General features: G+C 44.8%; 1 protein-coding gene and 1 non-coding gene across 5 annotated transcripts in view; both read left to right on the top strand.

Annotated features, from left to right (window-relative positions):
• Window positions 1-12324, top strand: part of PRKCH (protein kinase C eta) — a 257755-nt gene that overhangs the window by 92146 nt on the left and 153285 nt on the right. The gene's annotated exons all lie outside the window — the stretch shown is intronic.
• LOC143652907 (U6 spliceosomal RNA) lies at window positions 2237-2343 on the top strand. Its single transcript, XR_013160954.1, has one exon. It is a non-coding gene; the product is annotated as a U6 spliceosomal RNA (small nuclear RNA).

Below are 12324 nucleotides of genomic sequence, written 5' to 3'. Positions count from 1 at the left end.
CACATTGCCAGGAAGGTCCACACCCCCGGGAGTCATGTCCCACGTAGACAAGGGGAGGGTTGTGAGATTGCTTGTTGTGTTGGCTGGAGAGAAAGGCCACATCTGAGCAACAAAAGAGGCTCTCCTGGGGGTGACTCTTAGGCCTAATTTTAAGACTTGACCTATCCTTTGTGGGGTTAAGTTTCATATGAACTAACCCCAAGACTGGGGGCTCAGCCTATAGCTTTGGTTGTCCACACTGCTTGTGAGAATATCAAGAATTCAACATGGGGAGGTTGAATTTTCCCCTATTCTCACCATTCCCTGAAGGGGACTTTGCAAATACTTTTTTATTCACTGATAAATCACTCTGGGATTTATTGGGGCATCACTCTGGACAAACCAACAAAATCTCATGTCCTACTCAAGGTTCCATGTACTTATAGTGTTCAATTAAGCTGTCTACATACGTTGTATTAGGAGATGCACTAGTCAAAATACGAATTTTGTATTAAATAAACATTTTTTGCTTTAGTCTCACACGTAAGTTAAAGTTTTAAAATATTAATTACAATCTATTTTCAACACCCTGCAGTGATGACATTCCTTTGTTCTTCCTCAAGCAAAAACATGTATAAAATTTGTACATTTAGTCACTATCATTATACACTCTAGGCATTCCTAGATTACACCATCTCAGTCTTTATTGTCTTTCTTTCTGATTAAATTTGTGCCCCCAGCCCTCCTCCCTCTGTCCTTCTCACAGTCAGAGAAGGCATGTTTTGAACGCAGACTGTGTGTGCCTCTTGCTATTAATCTCTCATCACCAGAAGATTGCATTTTAAGTGCCAGGAACTGACACTGTAAATTGTCAGGCAGTGTTGCCCCCCCACTCATCCCTCTCTTTGTTTCCCCACACCAGGATTTTGTTAGATTTGGTCACCAGCCTGATAACCTCACCAAATGCTGCACATCAGTATTTTTGTTTTTTTACTTACATATTTACAAATTGCAGCTGGTTCACTCCCCGTGGATATTTATGTAGCCTTTGGTCTTTTCCCGAATTTTTGCCCGGGAAAAATTAAATTAAATTAGCTTGTTAAATTAGGTTCGTATGTATAAGTTCTCGTGTGCACTGACTTTTGTGGTTTTAACTTGACAAAAGTGATTGTCTTTGCATTACCAGCTGGCGTCTCTTGCTTGAGTCCATAAGCAGGTTCTGTTTGTTTGCTTCCTTGCTTGTTTTGTTCAGGGCTTAACCACCACCAATTCCTTTGTAAACTGAAGATGATATTACATTTGAGTAAAAACCTTTTTAAATCCAGCTTTGATTATTAATTAAAATATCTCTTCTGTGTGTTGGAAGCAAAATTATACTTGAGTTGCCTGTGAAGGGAGAAAAAGCCTTGAAAAACAGTTGACTTTTGCATTATTTGGTAATCTTTTTACTCCCCAACTATGGGTAGTGGCAATTCTGGGTAGGTAATATAAGTTCCAAAGACTGCTGGTAGCCTTGGCTGCTTCTGGGTAGCCTGACAAGTGTCATCGAGGCATGTTAGAGGCCTTTTTTGTATTTGGGTGCATGAAGCTGCTTCTGAGGGTGAACAGAGCCTGTGTCTGGGCAGTTGCTTCCTACCCTCAGCCCCGTTTCTGGCCCATGGGGTATGGCAGAGGGGACTGTGTCTAAGTGTCTAAGGTACTTCTTCAGCAGCCCTTGCAAAATCCTTGGACACTCCCTGTGGTAGTTAGATTCAGTTGTCAACTTGGCCAGGTGAAGGCACCTAGTTCTGTTGCTGTGGGCATGAGCCAATGGTATCTCATCTGTTGATAATTACATCTGCAGTCGGCTAGGAGGCGTGCCTGCTGCAATGAATGACGGTTGACTTAATTGGCTGGTGCTTAAATGAGAGACTCAACGTAGCACAGCCCAAGCAGCTCAGCATTCCTCATCTCAGCACTCAGCTCAGCCCAGGCCTTTGGAGATACAGAAAGGAATCACCTTGGGGAAAGTTGTTGGAACCCAGAGGCCTGGAGAGAAGGCCAGCAGAGACCATCCTGTGCCTTCCCACGTAAGAAAGAACCTCAGTGGAAAGTTAGCTGCCTTCCCTCTGAAGAACTAACAAAATAAATCCCCTTTTATTAAAAGCCAATCCAGGCAGTCCACAGTGGCTCAGCAGGCAAGAATGCTCACCCAGAGGACCTGGGTTTGAGTCCTGGTGCCTGCCCATGTAAAAAAAAAAAAAGAAAAAGAAAAAAAGTGCTCAATTCAGCAGCACATATACTAAAATTGGAACGATACAGAGAAGATTAGCATGGCCCCTGTGCAAGGATGACATGCAAATTCGTGAAGCATTCCATATTTTTGAAAGTTTTATAATCTTAAAAAAAAAAAAACGCCAATCCGTCTCTGGTGCGTTGCATTCTGGCAGCTAGCAAACTAGAACACTCCTCCTTCCCCTTTCCCAGAGCGTCCCTTGGCCAGAAGAAAGACAGGAGTCACCTGTAGTCAGTGAACTTGACCTTTCTCCATTGGTGAGTAAAATCTCCTGCTTGGGGCAGGTAGAGATAAGAACAGGCATCAGGGCTGACTTCCTTTGGCAGCCGTGCTTTCTTCTCTTCTGATCGCCTTGCACTCCTGAGACTGAATAATGTGTCAGATTAATTCCAGACCACCTGGGCCACTATGTTCTCTGGGCTCATGAAGCCTGCTGGGAACAGCTGTGCCCAGATAAAGTCTGGAAATGAGGAATGATTGCAAAAGTACAGGGAATGTGAGATATCACGGGGTGCTGTGTTCTCCTTAGATGTTCAGACGCTTGGATATGAGAACTTTGAAATCTGGGATGAACACCACGCCTCTTGGAAAAAGGGCATCACGTCACAGCTCAGAAGGGACTGATCCAAATGACATCGTTCTGGGGTCTCGGTGTTCTCACTCTGAGGCAACTGCCACCCAACAGAGAGTACCTCCATTGTGCAAAGTTTTGTGTCACCTCTTTCACGCCCAATCTTTACATATGTCCTTTTGGCCCATGTCCCAGCCTTGTCTTCCTCAGTGACCCAGATATCAGTGGTGTCATTGGATGTGTATGACCTGAGCCAGAGAAACTCTGCACAAAAAGCTCTTTTGGAGTCACTTGCTTCAGAAGGAAGAGTGGACATGGCAGGATGTTAACACTTTTGGGCCACTCTTTCAATCAGCCAAATATGTATTTATCAGGCTGTTAAGCTAGTAGAATAGTTATAGGGTTTCTCAGTTTAAAACCCATAGGTGGACTTTTACTTTTGAACAAGATGCTGTAACACGGACTGGAGTACCCTCCTGCCTGAAAAAGTAGACGACATGAATGAAGCAATTGTGTGTAAGACACTGGACATTAGACAATAAAGGCCAGTGAGTTCTGAGAAGATGGGAAACAAATGAGGTGAGACCTGTTAGCCTTTAGAAACTGTCTTGAGGGTGTTTCCACACCATGGCACATGGAGGGGTGGCTCAGGGAAGCCATGTGGATTCTCTGAATTGAGAAGGTGGAAATGAGAGTTCAGGGGAGACCAAGACAGCTAGAGATCAAGGAATAGGGTATCAGAGAGGAGACAGCTTTGCACAGAGAGGACTCTTGAGTTCCATCTGAGTACCAATCAGTGACTGGAACTACCTAAGGCTGGGAAGAGAACCATCCAAGAGGAATTGAGGGAACCGTCCCTGGCTGTCACACAGGGCCAGGAATAGTGTCTATTCTCCTCAGACTGGTAAGACCTCAAGATTCATGGGACACTGGGAAAAGTACATAGGAAGGTCTTGTCTCACTCGTGAGGAATAACTAGTCCTACACTAAGCACTCTGGGCCACCTAGCAAATCTAAAAAGCAAGACTGATAGGGTCAAACTTTTCCCAAGTAACTTACCAGTGTCCCACAGTGTTATTGTTAATTCCATGTGTCAATTTACCAGCTTCTGATGCACAGTTGTGTGGTCAAGCACTGGTCTGCTTGTTACAGTGAGAGTATTTCATGCGTGGGATTTACACCTATAATCAACAAAGGAGACTGCCCTCAGCCATGTGGGAGGCTCTTCATTCAGTCAGATGGATGCTTTACAAGCTAAAACTGAGGGTTTCAGAAGTCAGAAAAAGAATTTCTACCCCAACTTCCACATTGGCTTTTGTCGGAATTTCCAGCTATCAACTTCCCCTGCGGAATTCTGACTAAGGACTTTAACATCATCTTTATCAGAGTTTCCTGCTTGTAGCCTGCCCTGAATTTCAGATTGGGGGCTGTGCAAGCCATTTCTTTGTAATAAATCTCTTGTTGACATATATATATACATCTCAACATATAATATAGGTTGATTCTGTTCTCTGGAGAATCCTGACTAATACAAAGAACAAAACTGAAGAATATTTATAGGAATACAAAACCATCCAGCACTCAACATGTAAAATCATGATGTCTGGCATCCAGTAAAAAATTACCAGGCATGCAAAGGGCAGGAAAGTATGACCCACAGTGGGAGGCAAAGTAATCAATTGAAAGCAAGACAGAACTAGCACAGATGTTTGAATTAGCAGACCTTAAAACAATTCTGATAACTATATTCCATATATTTAAAACATTAAGAACAAACATGGAATATTTTTTAAGAAGACCCAAATTGTATCTCAAGCATGGTGGGCCTTTCTGTAAGCTAATCCTCGCCAGTACTTACACCATATACCACATGACCTGAACCTGGCCCCCTACTAATTTATTTGATCAATAGACCTTTCTGGTCTACTCAGCATCCTGTCTAGCCCACCCTTAGCACATTAATTCAAAGTCTGTTTTATTCCAGGCATTTCACTCTGCCTGTGACTCTCTACCCCTACATCTGTCTTTGTAGCCCAGCTCTCTCTCCTGAGTTTCAGCCTTGCATATCCATCTACAGGCTGGGCACTCCCACCTAGGCTGGACAAGCATTCCTTCTTTTAATTGACAAGCTTGCCTCTTCTGTCTCTTTGTTAAATAAACCCATATTCTGTGGTTCTGGGTAAACCTGAAATTTAGGGGGACTCTATTCAAACCACTACAGTGGGAGAACTTGTGGTTCAAGTTTGGGTGTCTGAGAGATCAGTGGTGGGAGTGGACATGTAGGGAGGAGGGGTTAATACAGAAGGAAAATGGTACTGGGGTGAGGTGTCTGCAAGATATCACTGAATCAGAGTTCACAGGAAGAGCCAAGGCTGAAGGAAGTAACTGAGAGTCTCTCTGACAATGAAAGGCCTTCTGGGAATGTGTCTACTTTTAAGACAGAGGAGGAAGAATAGAAGCTCATGAAGGAAACACAAAAAGAACAAAGGGATAAAAACAGGATCAGAATAGTATGGAGCTCAGCAGAGGCAGAGTCTTCTACATGTTAGTGCAGCCCAAAAGAAGAAATTCTTTAAATGTACTGGCTTAACGTGGGACAGAAAGCCTAGAATGAGCTGGGACTCAGCATCAAGGGATTGACTAGACTAAAAGGGGGAAAGAGAAATGAGACAAAATAAATGGCTGAGAGATTCCAAACGGAGTTAAGAAATTATCCTGGGGGTTACTCTTAGGCATTATATAGATAATCACCTTTTTAATTAAGGTATATTGAAGAGACTGGAGGGAACTGCCTGAAAATGTAGAGCTGTGATCCAGTAGCCATGTTTCTTGAAGATGATTGTATAATGATACAGCTTTCACAATGTGACTGTGTGATTGTGAAAACCTTGTGTCTGATGCTCCTTTTATCTACGGTATGGACAGATGAGTAAAACATGGATTAAAAATAAATAAATAATAAGAGGAACAAATGTTAAAATAAATTTGGTAGATTGAAATGCTAGTGATCAATGCAAAGAAGTGGTAATGTGTATAGAAAAAAAGTAGGGGAAACAATGGCTAAAATATATTGGGCAGATGGAAATACTAGCAATCAATGAGAGGGAGAGGTAAGAGTATGGTATATATGAGTTTTTTCTTTTTATTTGCTTTCCGAATTGATACAAATATTCTAAAAAATGATCATGGTGATGAATATATAACTATGTGATGATATTGTGAGTTATTGATTATATACCAAGCATGGAATGATCATATGGTAAGAATGTTCGTGTTTGTATGTTGTTATGTTTTAAAAATAAAATATAAGTTAATAAGAGTGGTTACTTGTGGAGGTAAGGGTAGTAGTGAGATTTTTCACTGTGTATCATTTCAAGTGGTTTTTATTTTTGAACTGTGTAACTGTATTGCCTTTAAAAATAAAATTCCTTTAAGTTAAAAAAAAATGTACTGGCTTAGTAGTTAAAACTTTTGATTATGAAGACCCTTACTAAACTTCTCAGAGTCCTTCGTAAGAGTAGCTTTGTGTTTAGGTTACTATAAATTCAGGAAAGGATATAATTGGATTTTTAAAAAATTTACAACAGAATCTAAATCTAGTGTGCATCTGTTAGACATATTTTTCAATCTGGAACGGTGCTTGATGCTCACAGCTTGGGAATGGCCCAAATACCTATTTTCTTTCCTCCTTTTTTTTTTTTAAAGCCTGCTGAGTGATTGAATCTGTATCTTACAAGACTTGACAGTCTAAATGAAGGTTTCTAGATTGAAGATGTGTTTGTGTTTGCAGCTTATTTGTGTGTGGCTTTCTTGGCAGATGCTTTTAAGGACTGACAAGGAAGCCAAACCAGGCTTATTTCTTCTTTGCAAGGGTAGAGGAAAAGTCAGCTGACACCCTGATTAAACTTGAAAAGGGAGAGTGTGTTTTTTGTCACCTCAAAGACCAGCTGTTTATTGAATTTCTCCACCCTGCAATTGTTTTACATATGGAATGATTCCTGGAGAAAGATCTAACATCTGCGCAGGTCTGCCCTTTCTGTGGCAGTGTTTGCTGAAGCGGTTCTGTGCGTGTGTTCGGACACTAGAAACTGCACGTCCCGTGTAAGGTAGAATCTGGCCCATGTGTGAAGTTTTGTAGATCGTGGGTGGAAGCATTTTGCATGTTTGGTAGGCCAAGCTCATTCATTTGTTCACTAAATATTAAGTGCCATGTGCCAGGCGCTTTCCTGTGTCCTGGTGAAAAAAAAGGTGAATGTGGCACGTCTCCGCTTTAAAAAAATTCGGTCTAGAGAGGAAGTTGGTCATCTGAACACAGTTTAGCGTGATGTGTAATGATTAATCTACAGGGAGCTTGAGGAGCTTCCTGGAAGAAAGCCTGATGACTCCACCATGTACAGGAGGATGGACGTTGAAGCTGGGTGGAGAGGGGTGGGGCCAGGGACGGGGAGGAGAAGAGGGGAGAGGCGGAAGGTGTGGGAGAGGGATGCAATATGGTGTGTGGATTCTGCCTTTGCAACTGGAAGGTTTAACCTAAGCCTGGGGTGTCGGTTTTGTTTGCTGAGAAATGTCTCAGAGAACCACTGAGGAGCAGGAAGTCTCTGTGATGGGTTGGCCAACTACATTTGCTTTCCTGACCCCCAGAATCAGAATTATTCCTTCGCTTGGCATCGAAAGGTGCCACTTTGTCCCCGAGCTTTGCAGGGACATTAGTAAATAGAGAGCTCACCAGCGATGATTTGACATCTCTTGGGGTCTGTCTCACTAGAGCGAGGATGTTAGGTCTGAAGCCTGAGCCAGATTCCATCCTGGGAATTATGTTCTGCCCTGGCCTAAATCCCCATTGTAGTTTCAAATGAAGAGCCATTGTTCACTTTCCTTCCTCAAAGAAGCAATATATTTAACTTTTGGCTCTTTGCCTGATGATAGAGGGCTGATCTCTATGAAGCCAACACCCGTGGCTTCCCATCAGGACTAACACTTTGCCTCTATCTGATTTCCCCCTTTGGTTGAAGCTGTTTAGGTTCTATACCGGCTCAGGGCAAGACTATGTCCTACTGGGTGGCCACAGGGCCCTCGGTTCCTACCTGTGTTTAATAGAAAAGAGGACAAAGGCTAAGCTCCTTAGTGCAGCTGGAGATTCTCCAAAAGACCTGTTATGGGAATTTAAAAGGAGATGTCTGATGTGAAAATCTATCTGATTTTAGGACTTTGAAGCCCAACACAAAAAGAGTCTCCATCACTTTGTTGAATAGATTGGGTCCAGTCAGGGATGCAGAAGTTTTCAAGCTTATTTTTAAGCAACAGAATGTTTTTTTGTTCTGTTTTTTTCCCTCCCAAATGAAATCTCCCACAGAATCCAAATGCCACCACAGGACTTCTCAGCCTCAGCACGGTTGGCATATGGGGCCTGATAACCGTTGTGTTTCATCCTGTTCCTGGTCAGCATCCCTGGCCTCTGCCTGCTAGGTGCCGGTAGCATCTCGACTCTCTGCTTGTGACAACTGAGAATGTTTCCAGAAGCTGCCAAATGCCACCTGAGGCAATATCACCCCCTATTGAGAAACTCCACAATGTGGCATATAAAACTGATTGCTTCGAGAAGAAGGAACCGATGCTTTGGAAGTGGCGCTGGCTTCACCCTCAGAGTCTCACCCTCAGTGATAGAGTTTGAAGAACTGCCGTGGAACTCTTGGCTGTTTAGATGCACTCTCCAGAAGGCTCATTTGCAATGCCGAAAACCTGGAACATGGTCATTCATTTTATGCAAAGCAAAATAGCTCCACTTACACAAAGCTATATGTGTTTTAAACCCATGTATGCACTAAACATTTTTGTCTGTGTGTTCATATGCTCTGTATATATGCATGGATCCGTGGATTAAGAGAAGAGAGATGATTGGCAGATGTCTGCCTAATTCCTTATGCATGTGGGGTTGGCACAGCTTATCCTGTTTTGCCAGAGCCACCAGTGGAAGAGTTCCAGTTTCCATGGGACTGTGCAGAACCTGTTCACGGGGGGCACTCTGAGGTGGGGGGGGGTGGCACCGGCAGCCGCTTTCAGCCAGACTCTAGCTGGACCCTACTTTGTCCCATAGTCCTTTCAAAATCATTAGATGAGTTTTACTCTTCTACCGTTCCCACTTAGTGTGTGTGTGTTTCTGTACAGCTGCCTGAGAGCGCCTGTGTCCGTCCTGGGGAGGCCCGCTGTCTCCTCTCCCCTTCCATTCTCTGAGTGACATGTCATTGGCGGTGTGGGGGGGTATTCTGTGAGCTTGGCATGTGCCGCCTCCCCTTTTCCTCCCTGATCTGGGCTGATGACAGTGCTGTTGGAGGCTGATGCAGGCAGAAACCGTACCCCAGTCTGGCTCTTTGGCTTCCGTGGAGTCTGTACAAGCCGGAACTATGCCACTAAGAGAGCCACTCTGACCTGCGGAGAGACACATGCACTCAGGGAAGGAGAAAGCTGGTTCTATCGCTGTCCCCCGAAAACTCATTCTAACCCTCTGCCACAGCTGAGGTTCAGTGTTAAATCCATGATCATCTGTGCCTAGCATAGGAACTCTCCTCATCCTCATGAATTGCTTGTGAAGGCTTCTTGGCATGTAAAGCAATGTCTCATTTCCCTAAAGAACACCAGTTAGCCCTGGGAACAAAGGAGTGAACAAAAATGCATTGTATCTATATATCTGCTGATGGATCCCATTTCCAGAAATGCCTCTGGAGTCCTGCAGAGCTTTGCTTAGAATTCCTGGAAGAGGCTGATAAGAGTCAGTGGCAGCTCCTTCCTGCAGCCTCCTCCCTCTCTTGGCTCTTGCAGGGGCTGGAGAAGAACTCAGGGAATGCTTGGGTGGAAGTTGGGTTAAGGACCTGGGGCCTCTCTGTTCCCTTGGGCCCTTGATGGGGAAACTTGCTATAAGAGTATTTGGGAAAATGGTTTCTACTCCTTGCTTAAAGTTTAAAATCGGTTTGATTTGCTTAAATCTCTGGTATGGAGTACCGCCCTGAAGTAAATACACAAACCACTAATCTGAAAACAGGTTCCATAGAGGTTACAGCTGATGCGTTAGTTTATGGTGGACGTCACCTAGTAGACGGTTTTATTAGTGACCCATGCGTATAATTGGACTGTTCTGAAAGTGAAGTGGCGTTCCCGGGATGCGTCTCAGCCCCAGTGGTCCCTAATAACATCTGCATTTGCTGAACTCTGCACTTTTGTCTCTTTTATGTCATTCGAAATACGCAGCCAGTTTTAGGTAACGCCTGCAAGGTATATGAAAACTCAACACTGTAAGATCAAATGGGTTTCATAGCTAGGAGCTGTAGAAAATATTCCTACATTGATGCTGACCTTGATAAAGTATCAGTTGTTCTTACATGTGTTCTCTGGGTTCATCGTCACTCATCAGCTCTTGTCCTGAGAAAATTAGGGAACCTGGTAATACTGCTCCCCTGTAGGAACCCCCTTGCTGCCTTCCTATGATGTATGGGTCCGCATTCCTTCTTCCATCCTGGTCTGACATTTACCTTCCTTTTAAACCTCATTTCCTTTCATCCTCACTGTAGTTATGGTCCTATCGTTCCTTGTCGGTACCTGAATGTGGCAAACTCTCTTACACTTTTGTTCATCTACTCATGCAAGCCGTGAATTCCTCCCTCCCTCCTCCCCTCTCTCCTTCCTTGCATCTTGCATTGTAGGTCTTTCTCCACCCTTTGCCCACCCCTAGTTTACAGTCTAAATAGGCAAATGTGAAGCTCTCTGATAAGGGCTTTGGGTTTGGGTGCTCTATGAGGAGGGCAGTCTAATTCTGATTCAAAGGGAATAAGGAGGCTGCTCGGGTAGGACAACTCCTGAAGTTGACATTTGGTAGGAGGTGAGGTTGGAAAAGGGGGAGAGGAAGGCAGCGTTAGGAGCCGGAGTAGGGGTGAGTGGCATTTGTCAGGGTCACAGGTGAACTGCTTCAGGGCCTCTGGACTGAGGCCAGAAGGCAGCGAATGAATGATTTTTAAGTAGGAATTGGTAGGGTGGGGATTGTTAATAAATTTGGGGGGGCAGGGTGTGTGTGCTGTTTCCCGTTTCCCTGCTTCTCTGCCTGGTGCGCTGCTGCTCAAGCTGAGACTCAGTTCAGGCATGGCCTTCTCCAAGGGTCCTCCAGATTCCTGAGACACGGCCCAGGGCGCCCACCTCTGCTCTCAGCCACCCTGCACAGCCATGGTAGAGATAAGCAACAATTGCTTTTGTATTTTAACTGTTTATTTACTCTTGTGTCCTTCCTGCTAGACCACTTGTTCTCTGAGTTTAAAACAAGTTCTTGGTCCTACCCTCCAGACAGTCTGATTCAGTGGGTCTGAATCTAGAATCTCCACCTTTAATAAGCAGAAACATGGCTGTGGGTTGCATTTACTGAGAGCCTGAATGTTCCATGTGTGCTCGCAGACCACAGGCGTATCTTCCCTTATTCATACTTATCTGTGTATTTCTTAGAGTACCTGGTACAAGGTTGATGTGCTACAAATGTTAGATACAATGAATGAATGAAGTTGTCCAAATTTACGTAGGCACGTAGTATTGGAGCCTAAAGTAAAGCTCACAGGTGGTTCCCAGGGCCAGGTCGGTCCCCACCGCCCTGCACCACAGCTACCGCAGCAAGACGACCTTTGGGAGGCCGTGACATTCTAGAGACCCAGACATGGGGACAAGAGATCTTTCCTTTTTGTTTTATAATCCTCACTTGCCTGGCAGCATAACCAGCAAGGGCATCACTAGTGGGTGTTAGACACTCATTATGCCTGATCCTGGGGAGGAAAAAAAACAAAACTGCAAAATTAGTTCTGGTCTCTGAGAAAGGTTCGACCTACTTGAGCATAAAAGGCAAAACTGCACGGGTGTTTGCATGACTGTGTGGGACTGTGAAGGTCAAACGGGGCAGTGCGCATGGTAGAGCCCTGGAACCCGGCGGCAACTGAGGAGGAAAAGGAGGTGTCCTTAGCTGGAGCGGTCTGCAGACACTTTGCATGAGGGAGCATCGGAGGGTTGGCTTTGGGAGGCCGTTCCAGGGAAGGGCATGTGACGGGATCGGCATCCTGGCGGGAGGAACTGGCCATGAGTTGCGAGGACGCTCATGTGACCACAGCCCGGCTTTGCAACGATGCAACGATGGTTGCACATCTGGAAGATGTTGGTCCAGCTTGGAGAGGGCCCTCAGTGAAAGGACGGGGCTGCAGTTCTGCCGTGGGGGGCAGCGTGGCACTTTTTAGTTTCAGGCACGTTCAGCCCTTTAAAGCCTGCTGTCTTCGACCTTAGCTTCATTCACCCAGGTAAGCAAGGGCATGGATTTCTGAAGCTAAGATAATAGCCATATGCTCATTTTTGCTGGAGGGTCCTGCCGCGCTTGAGCTCCAGGTCAGCGGAAAGCAGCCCAGGAAACACCCCAGGACAGCTTGGTTTGGCTCTGTTAGTGTGGAGGAATGTGTGCACGTCCCTGCCTGCCCCGTGTGCCCAG

The sequence above is a fragment of the Tamandua tetradactyla genome, chromosome 12 (genome assembly GCF_023851605.1).
Source record: "Tamandua tetradactyla isolate mTamTet1 chromosome 12, mTamTet1.pri, whole genome shotgun sequence".
NCBI lineage: Eukaryota > Metazoa > Chordata > Mammalia > Pilosa > Myrmecophagidae > Tamandua > Tamandua tetradactyla.
Note: the sequence above shows the minus strand (reverse complement) of the source record. Positions and strands in the feature narration are given on the sequence as shown.